We start from the raw sequence: 24,082 nt of genomic DNA on the forward strand, positions 1-24,082 counted from the left end.
AAGCCGACATCGAGGGTAAATCAATTAGTACACTTCGTCACGAGACAGCAATCTGTTTGCAATATGTAGGAGGTGATTCAATGATTTACGGTGATTCTTTGTATCTGTAAATCCGCATAAGATCTTTACCTGAACTCATTCACCCCTACGAGATATTTGGAATGTCGTCTGCATTCGCTCGTTCCTTTTTTTTCGTCTCTTCCTTTTCAATGACATTAGCTGCGTTTACATGGACAACAATAATCCACTCTTAATCCGATTAAGACCGTACTCGAATTAAGAAACTACCATGTAAACAGCGATTTTTACTTACCTTAATCTAATTAAGGTCATAATCGGAGTGAGCAATAATCTAATTAAGACAGGTGGAGTACTCCTGGTTTAGTCGCATTATGAACGTCGTGTGAGAGTTTGCACCGCATTGTGCGACAGGACGCGATCACACACGGCAGTTTCACGTTTTACGGCGAACAAGAGAGTTCGGCTGTGTCCCAAATCGCATACTTTCCTACTATAGGCCTGTAGTGGGGAAAAATACATGTATCTCGGCTACTATATAGACGGTAAGTACGCGGTTTGGGACACACCCACCGCTTCATGGGTGCATGACAAATAATTAACTGCACTTAAAGCATTCGTAAAAAATAAATAAATAAATAAAAACACGCAAAACTGTATACGGGACCATAACGAAGACGAACTGTATGTTGATACGTGAAATTCTGGAGGGACGTCGGACGGCGTGGCGCGGTGACGTAATGACGCGGGCTGTTTCTCTAATTATGTTCTATGACATGTAAAATGAGAACATGACAGGAGTATTCTAAAAGCGAGTCATGTAAACGCCGTAATCACATTATTACCTTACTCAGATTAAGGTCAATAATTAGATTACTGCTGTCCATGTAAACGTAGTCATTGTGAAGTTGAATGAAGAGGTCACGTCAAACTTCGAAGGTTCAAACTTTTTTTTTTTTTTTTTGCGAAATTATAGCCCGAAAGCAAATCTCAATCGATCGAAACGAACTTTTTCGATTTTTAAGCGAGTTAAACGGCACTCAGCATTGGACAAGTTGTTACTTAGCGATAGATGTTCGATTGTTGTATAGATTATCCGATGTAAATATCGTCTCTATAGTAACAGGTGTTTACGCAATCAAGCACTGGAGACCAATAACGGAGAATTCAATGTAAAATACTACAGTATGTCTCTCATAGCCCTTTTCCACTGATGAAGTTCTGCACTTTCCAAACTCAAGCATCTGCTTCTCGGTCGGCAAAATTGGTCGGGTTCTGGTGCCAGAACGCTGCTGGTCTGGAACCAGGAACCGGAGACGTCAGGAGCTTGGAGGCATCCTCATTACAAGTTATTTCCATGATGAACTTAAGAATAACTTTAGAATAACAACAAAGGAATATTGAAAACAGTTGATGAAAAATTATAAATAATAACTGGGCGTATTCCCAAATTGGGGAGAACGTTCGCCTCACACCTCCAGGGTCGGGGGTTGGATTCCCACCGTGGCCCTGTGTGTGTGTGTGGAGTTCGCATGTTCTCCCCGTGCTGCGGGGGTTTCCTCCGGGTACTCCGGTTTCCTCCCCCAGTCCAAACACATGCATGGTAGGCTGATTGGTGTCTAAATTGTCCGTAGTGCATGAATGGGTGTGTGAGTGTGTATGTGAGTGTGCCCTGCGATGGACTGGCACCCTGTCCAGGGTGTACCCCGCCTCATGCCCCATGCTCCCTGGGATAGGCTCCAGGTTTCCCCATGACCCTGAAAAGGATAAAGCGGTATAGAAGATGGATGGATGGATGGATGGTATTCCCAAATTGAGGCCAGCATTCCCGGGATGGAATCTGGAATACTCCACCAGAATGAAAGCGATAAAAGTACGCACGTCTTATCTTGAGCGTACCGATCGTCTGATACGGTGTCCGTGCGTCGTGCGTGGTAAAAACGTGACGGTACGATGTGTTTTCAATTCTAGAAGCACAACTCGTAACATCCTTGTTATTTTTACGCTATTCATTAATTAATCCTCACATCAGTTTATGTAACGCTCAAACATTTCCAGATTGTCGTGTCACGTCGACCTGCAGAAAAACGCGATTAATCTTCGATCACGATCGCGGCAAAAGCAACAATCAGCATTCGCTGTTTTGTTTAGCGCCTTTCGTATTTACGCTAAGGAATGACCTAAGATTTAAACAGTATTCATTTCTCGCACTTCTTTTCTCGATCCAAGCTCAGCCCGGGAACAAAAGCTCTCCCCCCTTCTCTCCGCTCTCCCTCTCTCTTTCGGTCTCTCTTTCCCTCTCTCTCTCTCTCACTCCGTTTCCAAAAAACAAAGTGCTAACATCAGGGAGTCTTCTCCGAGATCAAAGGCAGCGTGCTGCTTTTCTTTCAATTAGTTCTACTTCTCTTCTTTTTGTTGGTCCTGTTTCAGGAGCTCGCTCTTGTCTCACCATGAAATTCTCCTGTGTTTACCCACTGGCCCAGCAATGTGCCCACAGCCCCTGATTACACACACACACACACACACACACACACACACACACACACACACAAACCACTTTCTTTAGATCGCTCTCAATAGCGCTCCCTTCAACCAAATAACAAGTTTATTTGTTTCTCAACGGGGAAAAATCAATCACGCCGCCGGCCTCCCCCGTGAACAACGCCGCTCTGTGGAGCTTTCAGCTTCAGCATGAATTTAAGAGAGTTCTCGTTACTCTCTCTCTCTCACTTTCTCTCACACACACTCCGGTTGCGGAAGGACTCTTTTCATGTCGTGTGATGACACTCTCTGGCCCTGGCGGCCATTGTTTCAGGGTTTCGTCCAGGCCAGAGGGCGGCAGATGCCTTCTCATCTGGGACAAAGAGCCAGCTCTCCCCCTCCAGTCGTCCTCTCCTCTCTCGTCACTTTCATCCCTCGCTCATCAAAGCATCCTGCTCTGCATTTGAAAGAGGGCCGGCTTTATGCCACTCAAATTAGCCTATCGCCACCCCGCCGACCACAAAAAAAAAAAAAAAAAAAAAAAACTTTTCCCATCTGCTCCGGGGCCGAGCCTCTTTCAGCATCTTAAATCACGGGTGGGGAAGAGGAGAGGGGGTGGGGTGGGGGTGGTGGGGTCTCTTAGAGAATGAAGGAGTGAAAGAAAGGAAAAGTGTGTGTGGGAGAGTGGGAGTGGGGAGAGCGAGACGGAGTAGAAGAAGAGGGTTTGAACGGAGTGAATTACATTTCTTCCTGTGATCTGCCTCGATGGGTTCATTTATGCGCGCACACACATGCACACGCGCGCGCAAACGCATGTATAAACACCCGTGGCACCAAATATCAAAGAATGGTGGGTCTATGAAAGTCAATAATTCTTTGTAATGGAAATCGCTACTTCTCCAGGGCAGGAGAAAGCAAACAAGTAAGTAAGTAAGCAAATATAACTTCGACTTACTTGCATTCCCTCAAGCACCCCAAAGAAGAAAAACAATATAAGAACAAAATCTGAAAACATTTCACACAGTAATAAAACAGCTACAGACAGAATTGATATATATATATATATATATATATATATATATATATATATATATATATATATATATATATCAATGATTTTATGTTGAGACTTGAGAACAGCAAATATAAAAACACCGTCTCCGGGCACCTGCCGAGGTTTCGCAAAAATGCGCGACTGTTAATTACGTGCTTGAAAAGTAATAAACGAATAGCATGTTTGCCTTGCACCTCCAGGGTTGGGGGTTCGATCCATGCGTATGTGGAGTTTGCATGTTCTCCCTGTGCTTTGGGGGTTTCCTCCACATACTCCGGTTTCCTCCCCAGTCCAAAGACATGCATTGTAGGCTGATTTGCATTTCCAAATTGTCTGTAGTGTGTGAATGATTGTGCCCTGCGATGGGTTGGCACCCCGTCCAAGGTGTCCCTCCGAGTTCCCTGGGATGGGCTCCAGGCGACCCTGTGTAGGATAAGCGGTATGGAAAATGCATGGATGGATGGATGGATGGATTCAAACCTGGCCTGATAGACTGCCGTTAAATTTCTCTCTGAAACGGCGACGTAGTCCCAGTTCTGCTCTTGGTCACTCTTGACTGTAGAATGACAAGAAGAAGCAAGTGATAGTGATGTAAAACCAACTGGAGCATTGAAAACAAATAATAAACGCTTAATCTCGGTGTAGTATTGTTGTCGGAGCTGACGGAGAGAGTGATCAGAAACAGATGAGTGTGCTCATGAATCAGGCCAGAACAAACACCGTGAGCACGGAAAGACTGGGTCGCTTTCACCTGTTCAGTCTTGTGGAATATGAGGGAGTCGGTGCATACGCATTAAGAGTAACTGAGGGAAAGTTAGCGGAGCAGGTCGACCCATCAGCGTCTTTAGTTTCCAGCATGGCAGTATGTCAGGTTGTGTAATTCGTCCTTAGTGGGTTTTTCTTTTGGGTTTTTTTTTCCCTCTCCAGGTTGACACGCACCACACGGTGACTCCAGGGGGCAGGCCATTCGACATACTTGGCCGAACACCAAGACCAAAGACTTCCATCGATCTATCTCGCTTAAGCAAAGGCATGGACGAAAAGGTATAGATGTTATCCGAGAAACTCAAGACTTCATGCTTTGAGCGAATACAAGGCCACGTTAACGGGCACGCAATCCTTTTCAGATGCACATGGCTTGAGATGGCTTGAGTGCCAGACGTCTTAATGGAAAAGGTTCAAGGTGTGCTGTTCGCTCAGGGTCACACTTTCCCTTTCGCGTATTTTCTGCTCACGCTCAGTCGAACCCGGCTCGGTCCTGACAAGACGAGCTCTTCTTAGGCCTCAGATGATATCTTTGTTACTGAGAAACTACAACCAAATTTCCTGCACTAGCGTTGGTATGCTGATGACCGATTGCCGTGTCCCCTCATACACCAACGTCTCCGCTGATGGACAGTGTCACACTTCCGTGCTAATGGACCTGCTCGACTTACTTAAATAGCTTTAACCTCTCTCTCTCATGACATCAACCAGTTCCACCAGTGAGGAATGCAAACAAACAGGGAAAAGTCTCATGCACGCAATGCCTCTGACATCATCCACGCAAGGATTTCCCCCGATGCCACCACCGGATTTTTGTGGTCACCCCAAGATCACGAAAAGGATCGTGGAGCATAATGTCCCGAATGTTTCTCGTTCACAATAAAAACCGTATTAGCGCTGAGGTAAAGTTTTAAGCAGACAAGCGGCGCTCAAGTTTTGCAGCCTGTTCGCTCAGGAGAGAAATGTTAAAAGTATGGAAGACGGCTAATTTAAACCAGACCCATGAGAATAGGAAGGGAGGATAAAAGAAAAGAACTTGGGAAGAAATAAGTGAGAGAGACAGGGAAGCAGTCTTCTGTTGATGGCTTTGGTTATTTATTATACACTTTATGTGATAGTACAGGTTAAAGATTAACTTGGGAGGGGGAGGAGGCGTTTTATAGGCTGGGAGTATGCTGGAGTGTTATTGAGTAGGGGCGAATACTTCACTTATTCAAGCGTAACTTCTTTTTACAGTAGTGACCTTTTGCAACATCTTGGCACAATGACTAGTTTCACAAATTAGCATCGATGGAGTTATAACCATAATTTGGCGATCTGCAGTTGGTCGTTATTCTTTCCTGGACTAGCTTCAGCATGCTATAGCTGATGGCCGCGTCTCAGTCTGCTTCACACCCCCAGACTAATGCTCTTGCCTGATTTACTCAAAAGAGCATTAACCGCTTTCTCATGACATTGACCTTTGGCACAATATTTACACATTAGCTTTGATGAGAACTTTACTGCTGTTTTCTTTTTCTGTAAAAAAAAAACAAAAAAACATTATTTGCCCAGAATGTTGCTTGACAAGCAGCGCTCATGCTCCTCCAAGGTCAGCCTAGAAGCCAAAACCCACAATCCCACCCAAGCAGCAGAAAGAAAGCTGAGAAACCAGCGCCTTAACCATCCTCCTGTCCAAGGGGGATGATATAAAAAGATGGACGACCGTGCCTGTAGTCCTGGATGTGATCTCCGGTGTTCTCAGATACATCTCCATTTACTCCTTTGGCAAACACTTTTACTCCAAGCGAGGCAGAATCTAGTCCAAGTTTAGAGCTTGGATTAGCAGTTGAAGGTTTAAGGTCTTGCCCAAGAGCCCAACCGTGATTCTCTGGCAGTCTAGAGAACTTTCCAGACTGCTTAACTCTTTCAGAAAGTGCACATCATCAGAAAACCAGACAACGTTCTGCTTGCCAATCAGATGATTTGGTTGATCATGAACAAGACGGTCCAATCGGCCAAAAGAGTCATAAATTGCCACTTTATACGCCAACGATAACAATGGTGGATGAAAACTGAGCTATATATTCAATTCGATCTGTATAGAGACTCTCCAGAGTGAGGAAACGGTGAGGAAAAACTCCCTGAGATGACATGAGGAAGAAACCTTGAGAAGAACCAGACTCAAAAGGGAGCTAATCCTTTTCTGGGTGACACCAGATAGCTGGATTATAAATAATTACTCTTCTAAAACTGTGTATTATAAAGTCAAACAGTATTAAGTGTTTTGAGAAGATGTATAGTATTAACAGCAGGGTTTTTTTTTTTTATGATTACAGCAGCAGTTCTTAGGTACAAGTCTGCAGTATCAAGGTGCTGAGATTATCCACTGAAGAAACCCTGAGACTTCAGTTAGAAGACCGGAGGAAACAGTTTCACAGGGAGGGTACCCAGAACCTAGATCTACATCTAAAGACAATGTGTAATCGTGTCTGATCTAGGCTTTTGATTTAGATCTGTTATCACACGTTAAAAGAGCTCCAGATCGACGAGCGGTGAAAGCATCAGATCGTTTCATGAAGTGCACGGAGCACTCAGTCTTTCAACAGCAGGTTCTCTTCTGGACCTGAAAAGACAGACCTGTCATCACTGTGTGTCTGATGGAGCCTGGCTTACACACACACACACACACACTAGTGTAGGTCAGACAGGGTGTGTGAGTTTGCTATCTTAGTGGAGTGTGTGCTTTGATCCTCCAGACACTCTGCAGGTCCTGCCTCCGTGAGCTGACCCGTGCATTCCACTGGAAAATGCTGATGGCACCAGGCTGCCTGGATTACTGGAGTAGTGTATACACACACACACACACACACACACACACACACACACACACACTCAATCACCAGTCATCATTATACTCCAGCACCCTTCTTTTTAGAAATCGAGGCACATTAGCCGGAGGCCAAAAGGCAGAAATCGTGTAAGTGTAGCACAATTCAGGCTTTATATTACAACAATATGATCAATATCATAGTAGATTAGATCATAAAACATACACGAAGTACTTAGTTAGTTAAAATAGGTTTAGACACTAATTAAAACAATTAGGCGTGTCGCACAGAGGACCTGGACATTTTGTTAGGATACATGGCATCATGGACTCTTATCAAATATCAACAGATATTAAATGTAAACCTGACTGCCTCTGCCAGAAAGCTTCAAATGGGCCGTGGTTGGATCTTCCAGCAGGACAATGATCCAAAACATACACCAAATCAACACAGAAATGGTTTACTGACCACAAAATCAAGATCCTGCCATGGACATCCCAGTCCCCTGACTTGAAGCATTAGCATCACAGGAACATCACATGTTAGGAGGTGTGGCTGTTTGTGCCTATCAGTCCTATTTGAAGGTGTGGTCTTTGTGCCGATCATTCCTAGTAGGAGGCATGGCCATTGTCCTGTCAGTCCCAGTTGGAGGTGAGAGCTTTGTGTTTGTCAATCACAGTAGGAGGAATGGTCTTTGTGCCCGTCAGTCCTAATAGGAGGGATGGCCTTGATGCCTGTCAGTCCTAATAGGAGGGGTGGCCTTGATTCTTATCAGACCTAGTAGGAGGAGTGGACTTGAAGCCCGTCAGTCCTAATAGGAGGGATGGCTGTGATGCCTGTCAGTCCTAATAGGATGGTGGCCTTGATTCTTATCAGACCTAGTAGGAGGAGTGGACTTGAAGCCCGTCAGTCCTAATAGGAGGGATGGCCGTGATGCCTGTCAGTCCTAATAGGAGGGGTGGCCTTGATTCTTATCAGACCTAGTAGGAGGAGTGGACTTGATGCCTGTCAGTCCTAATAGGAGGGGTGGCCTTGATTCTTATCAGACCTAGTAGGAGGAGTGGACTTGATGCCTGTCAGTCCTAGTAGGAGGTGTGGCCTTGATGCCTGTCAGTCCTAATAGGATGGTGGCCTTGATTCTTCTCAGACCTAGTAGGAGGAGTGGACTTGATGCCTGTCAGTCCTAGTAGGAGGTGTGGCCTTGTTGCCTGTCAGTCCTAATAGGAGGGGTGGCCTTGATTCTTATCAGACCTAGTAGGAGGAGTGGACTTGATGCCTGTCAGTCCTAGAAGGGGGTGTGGCTTTGATGCCTGTCAGTCCTAATAGAATGGTGGCCTTGGTTCCTATTAGGATGTGTGGTGTTTATGCCGGTCAGTCTCAGTGAAAGTGTCATGACGTTGAAATCAAAATGTTCACACAAAACTGAAACAGAGAATTAAATCGTATTGAAATGAATGAATCGGAATCTTTGGTCACATATGAAGGGTCACAACAAACCATCTTGGAAGGGAAAAACACCCCCCCGAGACTCCAGCAATCAACTTCCTTGTGCATCTCAGGCTGATCTACAGAGAGTCAAAAGTGGGCGTGGTCTTGTATCGACCACAGAAAAGAGACTGCGAATTTGCAGTCAGGAAGTGAGATCATTACAGGAAGTATCAGTCAGCTCATCTGTCTGTCTGTCAGTCGGAAGAATTGGTTAGTGCACAGAATCCAAAATGCTGTTTGACAAGCTCTTCAGTGCTGCGAGCTAATGGCTCCTTCAAGACTGTTGTATTATGTTAAATGAGTACGGACTGCGGCTTTCGGTCTGCCAGTGCCACTTATCCATCCGAACCTCAGCACATTCCCACTCACTGCACCTATACACACGCAGACACACTCATACACATACCTGCACACAAAACTACCTTTCTGTTACATCTCACTCATACTTTAAAGGGCCTTCGTGCTCAGCCGCAGCCAAATATTTAGCCTGTCACGGGAAATCAGTATCAAATACAAAAGCATGGCGGCCTCACCCAGCCCACATCGGTCAATCACGCCGCAGCATGCCAGGGTTTGTGGGAAAGCAGTGTAAAGGTGTTGGTCACTGACAAAACCTCTAGTGTTTTATTTCCGCAAGCTAAATCTGGTCCAGACTGAACACGGAAACCGGGTACACAGAGCAGCACAGGAAGTTTAATAAAACAAACAAAAGAAGAATAAAGTACTCAAACCTGTGGTAGCCCACAACATCATGAAAGTACAGCATTTCCAAAACAAACCGAACATGACACAAAGGTGGGAAAAAACCCCCCACATCATTAGCATTACTTCAGCACACCTAGATATTTAGCTGGCTAACTAATAAAGCTGGCGATTCAAATTAGCTTCAAGTAGCTAAACTGTTAAGCGGTTAAATTGTTGTTGTTAGTTTTTTTTTATTTTTTTTTGACTAAATGAATAACAAATGATTTATTTTCATGTTGAAAATGTCCTTTAAAGCTTTGTCTGAAGATTAGCTTGACGTAGCTAATCCTAGCTAGCTACTGAAGATTTGAGAGTACAGGTTGACGACAGCATGCTAGCTAGCTGTAAATTCATTACAGATTCCAAACCTCGGATAAACTTTTAGCTCTTTTAGGTAGAACGATACACATTTTAGATAGACGTGTTCATCTCTCTCGCTCTCTTTTATTTTAGTTCATTTTTTGAAAACATCAGACGCTAATGTCCTGGAGCACTTTCAAGGTCAGAAACCTTTACAGTAGTGTACTTGGGATGGGGGGGGGGGCCCTCACAAAAAAAACTACTACACTATCAGCTAGCTCAAAGTGGCTAATCCTTGCTAGCTCGCTTAATAAAACACTCACGTTAACTCATTTTGCTAGCCAGAAATTCAAACCCCAAACCGCTCAAAAACTACAACTTACAACAACTTATAACAACGTTCTAGCTAGCATGAATGGTTAGCAAATGCTCTGTTAATATTCTCGCAGATTCTGTGTTCATCCGAAATTGGCCAACTCTTTGCAGTTCTCACACATTAAAGACGAGACATCTCTGACGCGCTGTGTCCACAGTTAGCTTAAAGTGGCTAATCCTACCTAGCTAATATAATATGAAGTTAAACCTTTTATGACGGTCTGCAAGCCAGAAATTCACGTGCCGAGTACTTTGAGAACGCTTATTTTGTCCTGTTCCTGCTTAATGTATTTGCCTCCCACCTTAATACGGGCAAGTTCCGCCTTAACGTTGTTGTGTTTATCTTTAGTTTGCTCAGTAAACACAAAGGACATTCAACTGATCGTGCAAACATGATTAGCAGCTACTCTGCAGCCTCGCTAAGCACACATAAACGATCAAATTCTCCGACATCAACCTTTTGTTCCGAGCTACCGCGGCTTTTCTCTTTGCGGTGCGCTCCTGTGATGAAAACGCACGCATGGAGATGCTTGAAAGAGAAATTGTAGCGTGCGTAGTGGAAAAAATGTGCGGAGAACCTCTTCATGACCACGCCCACCCCTCGGATGCAGACGCGCATGCGGTGTAAAACGATCATCCCTCGGCGGTTTCTCAACCAACTGCAAAACTAATGTAGACATCGCCGAGCTGCCTGCCTAGCAAACCGCTAATGCCACTCAACAGCGCATAAATACAGGGCTGACACACACACACACACACACACACACACACAGGAAGATATGCCCAGAGCTTAGCTAGCCACTGGATTCTGGTCATACTTTAAAACACACTTGAAACAGTTGTAGTATAAATCCACAGGAACCAAGGGAGCCTGGCAAGCGCTAGCGCTTTATGGAAATGTATTTAAAAACGAGCTCACATGTGCTTAAATCAAACGACGTGCAAGAGACGCGAAAATGTGTGGCACGAAGACAGATGTGGTAAAGGTAACAGCAGCAGGACTGACTCTGAGAGAGAGAGAGAGAGAGAGAGAGAGAGTGAGAGGAGAGAACAGAGGGCTTCTTGTCGTTGAGTTTCTGCAGCTTTTTATGAGGTCCGCACATGGAGGCAGACAAAAAAAAAAAAAAAAAAAAAAATCTCCCCCCATCCCCAAAGACAAACACACTCTGGGTGTAAATGACCCCGAAAACACCCGCCGTTTCATCTGGGCGTGTGGAATTCTCTCCGAGCCAGGACAAAAAGTAAACAATACAGGGAGGTTAGTGAAGGGGTGCGGCGGGGAGGGGGGGGGTCTCTAAAGGGGGTGGGGGAACTCTCTCTCTCTCTCACACAGACACACACACACACAGAGAGAGAGAGAGAGTCAAAGCGCAGGCCAGACGGGGAGCGCTGGAAACCCACAGGCTCTCGTTGGATTCGCTTTACATGTGTTTGAGCGGCGAGAGAGCGAAGCACGGAGACTTCAAAAAGAAGTGAATGGCAGCGTGAAACGGGCTCCGACGGGGCTGGCTTTAAAAGCGACTCCAACACGCATGCATGAGCTTTCGGCAGTAGCTGTAGAGGAGACCACTGTGGAGCAGGACCTGAGCGGGAGGAATGTACAAACTCCGACTCATCAGGGATCGGCGAAGGCGTCACGTTACTGTAACCACAGCTCATAAAACTACACAGGACAGTGCAAGAGTTAGGGAGGACATTCAGGACGTAGGGTTAGGGAGGACATTCAGGACTTGGATGATAAAAGTGTACCAAAGTTAAGCTCAACAATCTCAAAATATCAGTGTTCACTATGCAGTCCCTTCAGGATTTCGAGAGATGAGCGCAAAAGCAAGAGAACGTTGCAATTTTTCAAAATCACTACAGATTGGGTTCGGATCTTCAGACAAAGCACGCTTCGATTCACGTGCGTCAAACGCGAGTACAGCTAAACGGTCTCGTTTACCGACAAACATCGCCGCGAAAGACAACTGCAATTTCGCCAGTTCACTTCAAAAAAGCACAAAAAACCCCGCAAACTGCATCGCATCGCATTTTGAAACGAGCCGCAGCAAAACCAAGCATTTTTGGCTGCAAGTATCACAAAAAAAAAAAAAACCTCCATGAAATGCTGTCGGGCCGACGACATGCAGTCCCACGTGTAGGACGCCTCCTCTTACACGCACAAGTGCTTATTCACAGATTTCCAACAATTTGTAACAATTAGCATGAAATCGTATAAACAGTAGTTCGGACCATTTCTTTTGACTCGGTTCATATGGAATTAAACGAAATTCCAATCACATCTGGTTCGTTCATTTAATAGCTGGATATATACGCATATACTGTGAGTTCATACCAAAAAAAAAAAAAATAATTTATTCTCACTTTGTGTAAATATATCAGCTAGGACAAATTTCAAAATGTCGTGATTTATAGCTCGTGATGAAAAGTCCAGTGCGTATAAAGACGTAATAGAGAGCGATGAGAGAGTGTGAGGAAAAGCAGAAAAACAGATGTTTTGACGAAAAGAGTAGCTACGGCGATAAAGAATAAACTTTTTGGGTTTGGAAGCTGTCGTAAAATCGTTTCACTTTTTTAATTTGTTGCAAAACGAGGAATTTCCAGAGTAAGTAGTGGACGTTTACGAGTAAAGTAACAAACAGTAAATAAATAAATAAATAAATAAATAACAGATCGTACCATAGCTAAAGTTTTTTTTTTTAATTTTATTAATTGTTGCGAGACAAGAAACATCAATAGCGATTGCAACGAAAGGCCATTTTGATACTTTTGTGCTTTACTTTTTGTGCCAGGACGTTTGTTTTTTTGTTTGTTTGTTTGTTTTTTGCTGTGTGAACTGCTACAGTCTTGCCCTTGCGAACATACTTCACGCTAGCTTAAAAAAGGCATAAAAACAAACAACTACATAAATACTATAGCTAAAGTGTTTTATTTTATTTAATCTAAATATTATTAATATTTTATAGCCGGAGTTTCCACACAGTAAATTTTTAACGGTACAAAATAAATATATAATTAAACAATTGAAATTTTCAATTTACGATTGAATACAGTATTTTCACATGTTGGCTAATAACACTAGGGTTTAGGGATGAAACGGTTACCGGTTTCAGGATAAAATTCCCCGACGGTTAGGATTACCGTGTCACATTTAATTATCGTTAAAACCGTGCGCGATTATCGTGATTTGTAAAACTCGCGGTAAATGCTGTCCACACGTCCAGCATGAGTCTGACGCAGGCGCAGCATGCAGCGTTGTTTTTTGAGTGTGAAAACAGACGGTGCGGTTTAAAACAACGCGTCTGCTCAATTCACCATGAGCTGACGAGTCGGAGTCGCAGCACAGATCAGCAGGAGACTGATTTCATTTATCACGTGATGAGAGTGAGGCGACCTGCCCGAGTGGGAAGAGTGAGGCGAGCCGACCACCTGGAAAGAGTGAGGCGAGCCGTACGACTGGGAAGAGTGAGGCGAGCCGACCACCTGGAAAGAGTGAGGCGAGCCGACCGACTGGGATGAGTGAGGCGAGCCGACCACCTGGAAAGAGTGAGGCGAGTCGACCGACTGGGATGAGTGAGGCGAGTCGACCGACTGGAAGAGTGAGGCGAGCCGACCACCTGGAAAGAGTGAGGCGAACCGACCACCTGGAAAGAGTGAGGCGAACCGACCACCTGGAAAGAGTGAGGCGAGCCGACCGACTGGGATGAGTGAGGCGAGTCGACCGACTGGAAGAGTGAGGCGAGCCGACCACCTGGAAAGAGTGAGGCGAACCGACCACCTGGAAAGAGTGAGGCGAACCGACCACCTGGAAAGAGTGAGGCGAGCCGACCGACTGGGATGAGTGAGGCGAGCCGACCACCTGGAAAGAGTGAGGCGAGCCGACCGACTGGGATGAGTGAGGCGAGCCGACTGACTGGGATGAGTGAGGCGAGCCGACCACAGGGATGAGTGAGGCGAGCCGACCACCTGGAAAGAGTGAGGCGAGCCGACCGACTGGGATGAGTGAGGCGAGCCGACCGACTGGGATGAGTGAGGCGAGCCGACTGACTGGGATGAGTGAGGCGAGCCGACCACCTGGAAAGAGTGAGGCGAGCCGACTGACTGGGATGAGTGAGGCGAGCCGACCGACGGGAAGAGTGAGGCAATTTAAAAAAATTAGCCCACAAAACAGACAAACAAACAAACAAACAAACAAAAACAAATTGTAGTTTTCCATCTGATTTTTTTTTGTGTGTGTCGTACCATGTTTAAATACTGCACTTATATACTGAAATAATACTGAATATCTAGACTGTGCTGATTTATTTATGATTCATCGGTGTCTGAGACGACAGGGTGACAATAATAGTGTGTGTGTGGGTGTGGGTGTGTGTGTTGTGTTTGTGTCTGTCAGGAAGTCTGTCAGGGCAGCAATGAGTGGCTCAACAGCTAGAGGTGTGAATTCACCATCTGCCTTTCACTGCATATTAGCCAGGACTCTCTCTCTCTCTCTCTCTCTCTCTCTCACACACTCTCACACACACACACAGACACACACACACACACAGTGTGTCCCTCTATATCCCTGTCGTCAGCACTGTCTGTTCCCACTGAGTATTTCTCTCCTCGTCCTATTAATCACGTCGAGTGAGTCGGCTGTTTACAGTCGAGCCGCATGCCAAGAGTCTGCGAGCGCTCTCTCGGTCTATTAGAAGCAGCTGAAGGCACGGTAGTGTCCAGCAACAGCCTAGGAAGCGCCCTATAATCTAAACAAGTGCGTTTACCAGAGACATACCGGGATAGATTGGAGTAATCCAGATAAGGGATTAAACTTTTTTAATAATCAGGAGCTTTGTTTGAATAGCATTTAACAAATCCTGACGTTAACGAATGTTGTAGTGGATTTGGAAAGCTTTGGTCAAAGAAAAAAAATAAAACAAGTATTTTTTAGAGGAAACTGTGTGACACCTGGTGCCAAAGAAAGAACATCCACAGCAAATATAACACAAGGCCAATTTGATTTGAGTTTTATGCTAAGTCATGTGCCTGAGTTACACAGCTAACAATGCTAATCATACAGTCAACCCAGATCGTATCCAGATGTGAAATAATTTCAAATATCACCCGCCTATATGCTTTCTTAGCACTAGCCTGTTATCATGTTTCCATGAAATAATCTCACGTTAATACGTAACACATACTAACATATATCTCTAAGAAAAACTACAGCACCGTACACATTGCAAAGCGTTTGCATCAGAGCTACCGTGCTCATATAGCTAATGGAAATTAGCACTGGTTAGCATATTGTCATGCTAAGTGCATGCTAAAAACAATCACACAAGCCGCTCAAACCGTATCTACATATTAAAGAATTTAGATCTGCTGGAGTGGCGGCCATTTTGAATCCGAAATGGCCTTACAAAACCATGCAAAGCTGGCGAGCTACAAGGCTAACATAGCTAGGTGATGTGAGGTAGCACTCATTAGCATCGCATTAACTGAGCGCTAAATGAAATACACGCTCACACTCGGGTATCTTTGATGTGGTAAATATCCTCAGATCTAAATATGTAGCTCATCGCTATAGTTTTCGACACTGTATGACAGGTTCATGTAGGTATCTATGACGAGAACAATTAGCATAAACAACACCACATCAACAACAGTCACCTTTTATGACGATCTCGCTTCATGTTTAGTTTATATACTGTATATTTAAAATACCGAACTATTCTGTTATTTTCTTAAAGATAATTTCATAAAGAAATGCTATTATAGGAATACCTTGTTAGGCAAGTGTGTGCTAATTAAAGTGCTCTTTAGCATGATTCGTTAGCTTCTACGATTAGTTATCGCTAATATACCTTCGCGCCAGTCCAAAACAATTGGACACCAAATATATTTTGACTCGTCTGCTGCATTTCCGTGGAAACTCGATGTCAGATTAATTAATTAGACCTAATTATTATTATTAAGTGCAGCTGGCATAACTGTGCCTACGTTTAAGACCAAATTCGTCCAGGAGTCTTTGTGCACAACTGCTCGCCTGTATTCCAGAAAACTTCAGCCTGACTAAAGCGCCTCTGAGAGCCAAAGGCAACAGGTAAAATAATCCCACCAGACTGTGTTAATGCTCACAGGGCACTAATGCATTAGCACGTTAAAGACGGGTGTGTGTCTGCCAATGAGAGGACAATAGAGGCTATAATTGGTGCTGAGCACAGCTCACACACTTGGTAATTGGGCAGAGTCATTATGGGTCGACACAAATGAGTCTCTCAGCAGTTGTTTCACTGCAGGGGAAGAACAATGGGGCAGGAAGATGGGGTTTATAAAGTTCACACCGCTACTGGAATAGCGCTACTGGACGAGAGAGGTCAGACTTCTGACTGCATTTTATCTGTAGATGTTATTGCTGTGACGTCTAGACAGATATAATACTGTTTTGTCTAGAAACCAAATATTCATGAATCCAAATAGGGTTTCAGACAAAAATAAATAAATAAATAAATAAATTAATTAATTAATTAAAATCAACAACCTGAACCCAGTGAACCTGGAAGTACAAGTATGCCATTTACAGGCTTATCCCTGGTTAGAGTGTGGAACTTTATTCTCTTTCGTTTTCAAAGAAGATATGCTGAAACATATGTATGAAACATTTAAATGAAACATTTGTAGTGATTAAAATTTTGTGAAATTACAGCACCTGGAAAACTCTGCTCATTTGTTTCATCCGCCATGTCGTCCTCGTTTACCATCACCCTCTTGCTATTTTTAAAAAGCACACAGTGACCCGAACCAGCAGTACATCAGGCGCTAAGGCTAATCTTTAATCTACCGTTCTTGCTACTGGCTACCCAGTAATGGCTGATGTACATCTGGGTCATTTGTTAATTTTAGCCCCAAAATGAATCCGATATGATCGACGACAAGCAAAGGTGAACTATGAGAGCTTGTTTGTAATGTTTCTTGTTTTAAAGCCAAAAACTCTTTTGCATATTATTTTTTTTTTTTCATTTTGAAAAAAAGAAAAAAACAAAAACAAAACAACAATCGTCTTGGCTCCAGAAAAATACGGCAAGTTACATAAACCTCCATAAAAAAACAAACAAAAAAAAAACAATGACGAGTAAACACTCTTACGCAGGTGTTACGGCGGAAAAAAGACGTGACGACTACACGGTCTCAACGACGCCCAGCCACTCGCACACATAAAGTGTTGTGTTCGACTTGCAAACACTCATGGAAAACGAAACCGTTGCCAGCCATTCAGAAATAAGGTGCGAGTCTAAATATTATAAGGTGTCAAATGGGTGAGTCTGCTTTAATGGAAATGTTCCATTTAACGCTCGGACACGAGAAGGTAATAACTCCGAGCTCGCGTAAATAGCACAGCAAGTTATTTGTGTAGCGCGTATTAGGCATTCGAAAACGGGTACGAGCTCGTAATATCTTTAATTACATCTGCGTCTGGCCTGGATGATGTCGTTTAGTCATGCTCCATTTGATCACGTCGACTTTAATCGAGTTTTTTTTTTTTTTTTTTTTTTTTTTTTTTTTTTTTTTTTATCAAAGCCCCGATCTGGGTCCGCTATCAGCACGGCCGAGGCTTTGATGCAGAGCTCTTTCGCTCGTCGTTGAACGTTAACTCCTGCACCTCCTGGATTAATTGTGTTTATATATGGAACTGAAATGGAAAATAGATTTTATTGTGTCCTAAGGACCGTATTTAGCCCAAGAGTAAGCGTGAAATTTACTCCGAGAAGATTACCGGATAAAATACGGTCGGCGCCGACGATCTCGCGTCCGTAAACCAGAGGACTTTGGGTTGTTTTTTTTGTTTTTTTTCCTTTTTACTTTCTCAGTCTTTATCCCCTGCCTGTCTGTCTCCGTCTCTTTCTCGAACATGGATGCTGATCAGATTAAGGACGGTCGCTTGAGGACAGTCGACTGAGGACGCACGTAGACGCTCCTGCTGTGAGACACGGGAACGTCTGCTCAAACGAAGAGCTGCAGAGAGACCGAAAAGATCTGGAATAGCAGACTTCCTTTAATCTCGCACAGACATCTGTAAACAGAGACGTCTCGTTTCATAACTTCGTCCGGAGCCGTTGACGAAAACGCAACATGAGCTCGGAGCGGAGACGTGTGCCGGCGACTATGCAGTTTGGCACACGGGGTCACTGGTTTAAATCTCAGATATGGCACAAGGGCTATCTCAATTACCTGGCCTTTCTCTAAGCTCTGTCCGTCAGCAAGGTGCTTAACCCCTGAAGTGCTCGAGGGCGGCTGCAACGTGACACCCACGTCTCCTTCCTCACCCCCCACCCCCACCCCCATGCATTAGTGCCCTCAAACCACCCAAGACTCTTCAGTGATCCTTAGTGGGGTTTTTCAATAGCTCCATTGACGCTGATATGGATAGACGGCACATATAAGGTATCTGATACCTTGAGTGTAGTCAGAGTGAGGTCCTAGTGGAAGTGAGGGCATGGCAACTCACAGGGCACAGGATGGAAAATCATATGAGGTGGAATGGTCATGTTTAGATTTCTTGCTGAACATTAAAGGAACAAATCTCTGATCCAGCATTTTCTTTGGCCGTAACTAAGGACCTTGGTTCCCCTTCTTTCCCAGGTATCATGAGTATCAAACAGCGACAGATGGTTGGAGCTAGAAATCGTGCCAATCACCACTAAATTGTCCCAAAATATCTCTGGCTAGCAGCAAGCTCCTAAAGTCATGTACTGACTGCCAAAGTTGGTTTCTATTTTTTTGGCTGCTTTACGAGGCAATATCATATTTTTAATCACAGAATGTAATGTTTCTATGTATTCCCCCACTGTACTCTTTTCTTTTTGCTCATATTTAGCTTGATTTTTCATTTATTATGCCAAGTTACGCTGAATCCCAAATTGTTTTGTATTAATATTATATATATATATATATATATATATATATATATATATATATATATATATATATATATATATATATATATATATATATATATATATGCTCACTGCATGGGCAGTGACAGAACACCATTTGATATGCACGACTATGTTGTACCTTAACATCATCTGACGATCACAAGTACCTCGCGATTATCATCCTGAGTAAAAGTCTGCACTCACCATGTCTATTTTCACTGTGATTAAAAAAAAAAGTATTGGCACCCTCTGGGTTCGTTTGAGTCATCCGAGCTAGGGTGGGTTTCCTACCAGACAGTACGGCTCAGCGATATCCGAAAGTAACGTAGTGAAAGTTTTGTATCTTTCATTTCGAAAGTTATCCCCCCCCCCCCCCCCCCCCCCGCCTGCTTTAGAATACATGACCACACTTTTTTGTTTTCCCCTTCATAAAATGGAATGCTTCAGATACTGTATGTTCAGGCACAGTCTATTTAAAATGATTTTCTTGCTGCAAAAATGTACAAATATTTCTACATTTATTACACTGCACTAGATGCGTGTATAATTCATCCCGAATGGCTTTGTGTTCATTACACTGTATTTTGGATATTGCTGTGCTCAAGCAACCCATTGGATGCAGGAATCCCAGGGTGCTAATACTTTTATCACCGAGTGCTTGGTTGTGTCTTGGCAGGACGCTATTTGATCTTCAGCCACAGATAAAGCATTCTGGATTTTTGCCTGGATTACTCGACGTCTTCTCGATTAAAATATTGGCACCCATGGCTCCAACTGGGTAGTTCACCTAGTTCTAACCAATCGTGCCCTTCCAGAATGGGAAGAGTCTGGGAAGCAACCTGACTATGGATAGTTCTGGATGTGAATTCGTAACACTGTCTGCTGGATCACAGTATGACGTGCAGTTCTCGCAAAACTCACAAGCCTCTACCAATCGAGAAGGATTAAAACATATCACCGTCTGTCTGAAAGTCTTGGACGAGCATGAATGAGAAACACGCGCAGACAGAATACCATGTCGTTAATCCACATTTTGTCTAAGGCAATAGATCCACACAGATCGAATTCAGCGGTGTTGACTCTTCCGCAGCGTCAAAACAATCGTCTGCGCTTTGCAGTCTTAGTCAAACTCCCTATAAACTCACCAACATTACTCCTCTCTACTCTCTTTGCATAAGACTAGCTGAATTGAAACCACCTGTTATTCCACATCTTGGGCATGCGAGATCCGTTTAAACAGTGTGCAAATCTGGCCAATGTGAATTATGATTCGGGTATGGATATGGTTTACTGCTGCTATTTTTGTTTCCTTTGTAATCATCATCCAGCTCCAGGAAGAACAGCATTATACAATCCGTCTCGATCTGGGTGCTTGACTCCGAGCACATGGAGGAGTTATTATCACTACCCAGAATTCAGCTCACCACAGAAAACAAAAAAAAAAGAAAAAAAAAAAAAGAAATGGTTTAGTGTGTGTTTTCTTTCCGCTTTTGATGGAAATGTCGGTCATTTGGATTTAATCTGATTAGCGTGCTCTTTGGACATGTATTCCAAGCCGGCCAAATTCCCCGGAGTGTGTGGCTCGATGCCTAAATACTGCCAATACAAAGACGACTACCGCTGTTTGGGCGAGTCTAAGCTCGGGTGACTTCCAGACATTTCTCTCAACACGCTATCAAAAGATCTAATGCCTAATAGGGATATGCGGAGAGATGCAATGACTGACAGTAAGATTGCATCGATTCAAGTTTAATTCAACCGGACAAATCTGATGAAAAACGTAACGCTTTTGGCTGATTTTATTGCGAGAAACTACTGAATTCTGGATATTTTTATGCATTCTGACTAATGAATTCAAACGATTTTCAGAAATGTCCATTATTTTCACTAATCAGTCCAATTCGTCGCTACTGAATTCATTCACGTTGCCTCTCTTTATAAGAGTGGAAGAATTATTTAACAACATGTCATGCCTCCGTGAGGAAGTTAGGAATATCACTGCTGACGACGTTAGCCGTAAACGCGCGAGATTCATCTCCGACGCTGTTGTTTTAAAAAAAAAACATACTTTCAGCAAGTACACCCTGAGAACAGATCGCTCCAGCATACCTTCCTGCGTATAACCTCGTGTATGTCGAAGCCGCTGCGCGCATATAGACGCCGATTCGATTAAACTACGTTCTCAAACTCAGAACTCGCGAAATCCGACACAGTTATTATCCCACACGTTACAAAACTCCCAAAATCGGATTATTTCGACGTTTAAACTGGTCGTAACACGAGACGGTTCATGGAAGAAAGTTCCACCAGCGTAGCGTTGGAAAAGGGGATATCAGTGACTCAAACACAAAAGGCCGTTTCTTTCGCGGTGAAAAGTAAAACATGTCGAGTTGTTCCGGTGAGAGCAGCTGGGGGGGGGGGGGAACCCCTCCTCGAATCGGAATCCTACGCAGGCAGAGATATTCCTTTAATGCACGCTATGTGTGCAAATGCTTTTTATCGTTATAGGGGTGTTTGGGCGCCAAAACTTTTGAGCACCGCGTCCTGCATTTACAGTGCCGTCAAAGGTCGACTGATTCTGGATTAGTCGAGAAGATGAGAAGAACGCGGCGCAGTCGTGATTATCCGCCGTTCACTCGTTCGTCTTCGATGTCCGGGTCAGGCTCACGGTGAATCCCGAGCCTGAATCGGGAACGCTGGGCGTGTACCACTCGGAGAATACACTCTGGATGGAACTCCAGTCTATTCCTGGAGAACATGCACACATTCATTCACATCTAGAGCCAATGAGTAGCCAATCCACCTACGTGGAAGGTTGGAGGAACTGGAGACCCCAGAGGAACCCTATAAGGACATGAGAAACTCCATACAGACAGGCACTCGAGCTCAACTATGCCATCCTGTAGTACACATCTGGAAATAATTACAATCGCATCCATGATCTTGTACGTTTTATCCGTGGAATCTGATTCATGGAATCACAGACCACCTCAGGTCTCCGTTTTACCTCAACGTCTACCTCCTCCTTCTCTGTTTGCATTTATTCGTCAACTGTGTCATATAGCTGCGCTGCATGCATCGGAACTCCGTCTCCAGCTTTTGTTCCACTACGTCTGTGTTTGGATTTCTCCTAACGTCGACTCCCAACAACCTACACATCAGCACCCGAATCACTAAACACATCACAAATATTTCAGTAGCTTTCCTTGAAGCTTTCCTTGAAGCTGATGAACCTGGAGGAGGACGAGGTTACCACACATTCCTCCATGTTCCTCGCGGAGATGGATGGAAACTAAGTGCATCATCCTTCATCATCACGCTACGCTTCATTACCGTCCGTGACAGCAGCCAGACCCGAGTACTTCCCTTCGCTCTCCAACCCTACACCACCTACACCACCTTGATGAGGGCTGCTCCAGCTCTTTGGCTCCTAGTACTCCTAGTTTCTCCTAATGAATGTAGTCTAGGAGAAGCGTACTCCAAGATCAGCAGCGTTCTGAGAAAGTGCAGAGATGTTTTTTTGGATAGGACTGGTGTTTTTTTTATTTTTTTTTTATGACAACGTAATCATTCTCCTTAATAGACGTCGAGACCTTGCGTACCACAAGGTCTGGGAACTGCTATATTTCCTCAAGGAGACTTTTCGAGAGTCTTGTAAAGATTTGCTGCCTTAAACGAAACATATTTAACTCTGAATGACAAGCGGTTTGGTGATGGATGCTAGTTTTGTTCATAATTTTTATGTTCGGGATGGTTCACCGTGCAAAAATGGCTGCATTTCAGGAAGTATATCTTTTCAGCCCAAGCTATAATTATAACGGGAAGCTACTTAAACAGATATTTTTCCTGTCTTTACTGTATTATTAGCTTTTTTTAGAAGTATATTATGGTAGCTTTTCCACGATGACCGATATACACGTTTACCGAAACGCGCCCTTTCCGAAACTTTTCCTTGTCGCCGCTCTGGTACCATCGATCGTTTATGCGCCTTTAATACGTATCGTTCACTTGCAAGCTTGAGATATCGTGCGAGCGACAAAGCCATCGGGGATTGTTCATTTCCTAGGTACAATTTTATGCAAATTAGGTAAGACCACGCAAACTAAACAAACAATTGTTTGGATTCATAAAACAATGACTCGAAAAACAATTGGTTCAAATGATCCCTCATGACAGGTGTGGTCTGACGTTTCTTCGCTTCCGCACGGTCCAACCTGCAACTCCAGCTACCATTTAAAGTTCAACACGAAAAACTCGTAACCATGCTTTCATCTTATCCCGTCATGTGCGAACTTTCATTAAACCCGTGAGAGCATACGAAGAAAAACCTTCGACTTCCTTCCGGGCTTGATATCATTCATTCCTCTGCGGAGCTGAGTAGCTACTACAGTTAGCGAGTTAGCGTGAATCGAACACTGCCCAGCGCGTAATCGAACTAGCTTTGTCCAACTAGCTAGCTTTAGGAATTCCATATAGCCACTGCTGTTTCTTAGAGTGACTACAAAAATGGACAGGCCACGCCCACAAGCTACGTCAGTAGCCTCGCCTACAACAGACAAACTGCGGCGAGGGAAAGTACAGTTTGGTAGCTTAATTTCTGAGAGTGAAAGTCTTAGGAATCAGAGTTTCATCTTCTACGATTGTATTTACGAACCTTGACAAGGCACAAAGAAATATTTCAGACAATCTTCGGCCTGTCCTATGACGATAACAGCAATTACACCGGCAGGACAGAGCCGACTACACAGCACAGACCTGATGTCTATGAGGGCCGTCTCTGTATTTAGCATTCTGAGTGTTAGCTTAAAATTGCCGTGAGTAATCCCCTTAGTTCCGTCCCTGTATTAGCCCCAAATTCCAGCAGCCGCTGCATGATTTCTGAGCGGCTCTGTGTGCTTTGAAGGACACTCGTAATTGCGGGCGCCTAATAAGCCGACTCCTGCAACAAGGGCGTTTTGAGTACGATTCAGACGAAAACCATTACTCTCAAATTTATCTTAATAACGGAAGACACGCCAGAAGCAGACTATTTGTTCAGCTGATAGAAACCCCACACCTGCTGTGGCCCCCTGTCCCTCCACCAGCCTCAGCCACTCATCTGCCCCCTGAAGCTTTAAACCCAACACTGC

At 44.1% G+C, this 24,082-nt stretch overlaps 1 protein-coding gene across 3 annotated transcripts in view; it reads right to left on the reverse strand.

The window, feature by feature from the left end:
• Positions 1 to 24,082, reverse strand: part of trabd2a (TraB domain containing 2A) — a 65,401-nt gene that overhangs the window by 34,891 nt on the left and 6,428 nt on the right. The gene's annotated exons all lie outside the window — the stretch shown is intronic.

This window comes from Ictalurus punctatus, chromosome 28 (assembly GCF_001660625.3).
Source record: "Ictalurus punctatus breed USDA103 chromosome 28, Coco_2.0, whole genome shotgun sequence".
In the NCBI taxonomy this organism is placed as follows: Eukaryota; Metazoa; Chordata; class Actinopteri; order Siluriformes; family Ictaluridae; genus Ictalurus; species Ictalurus punctatus.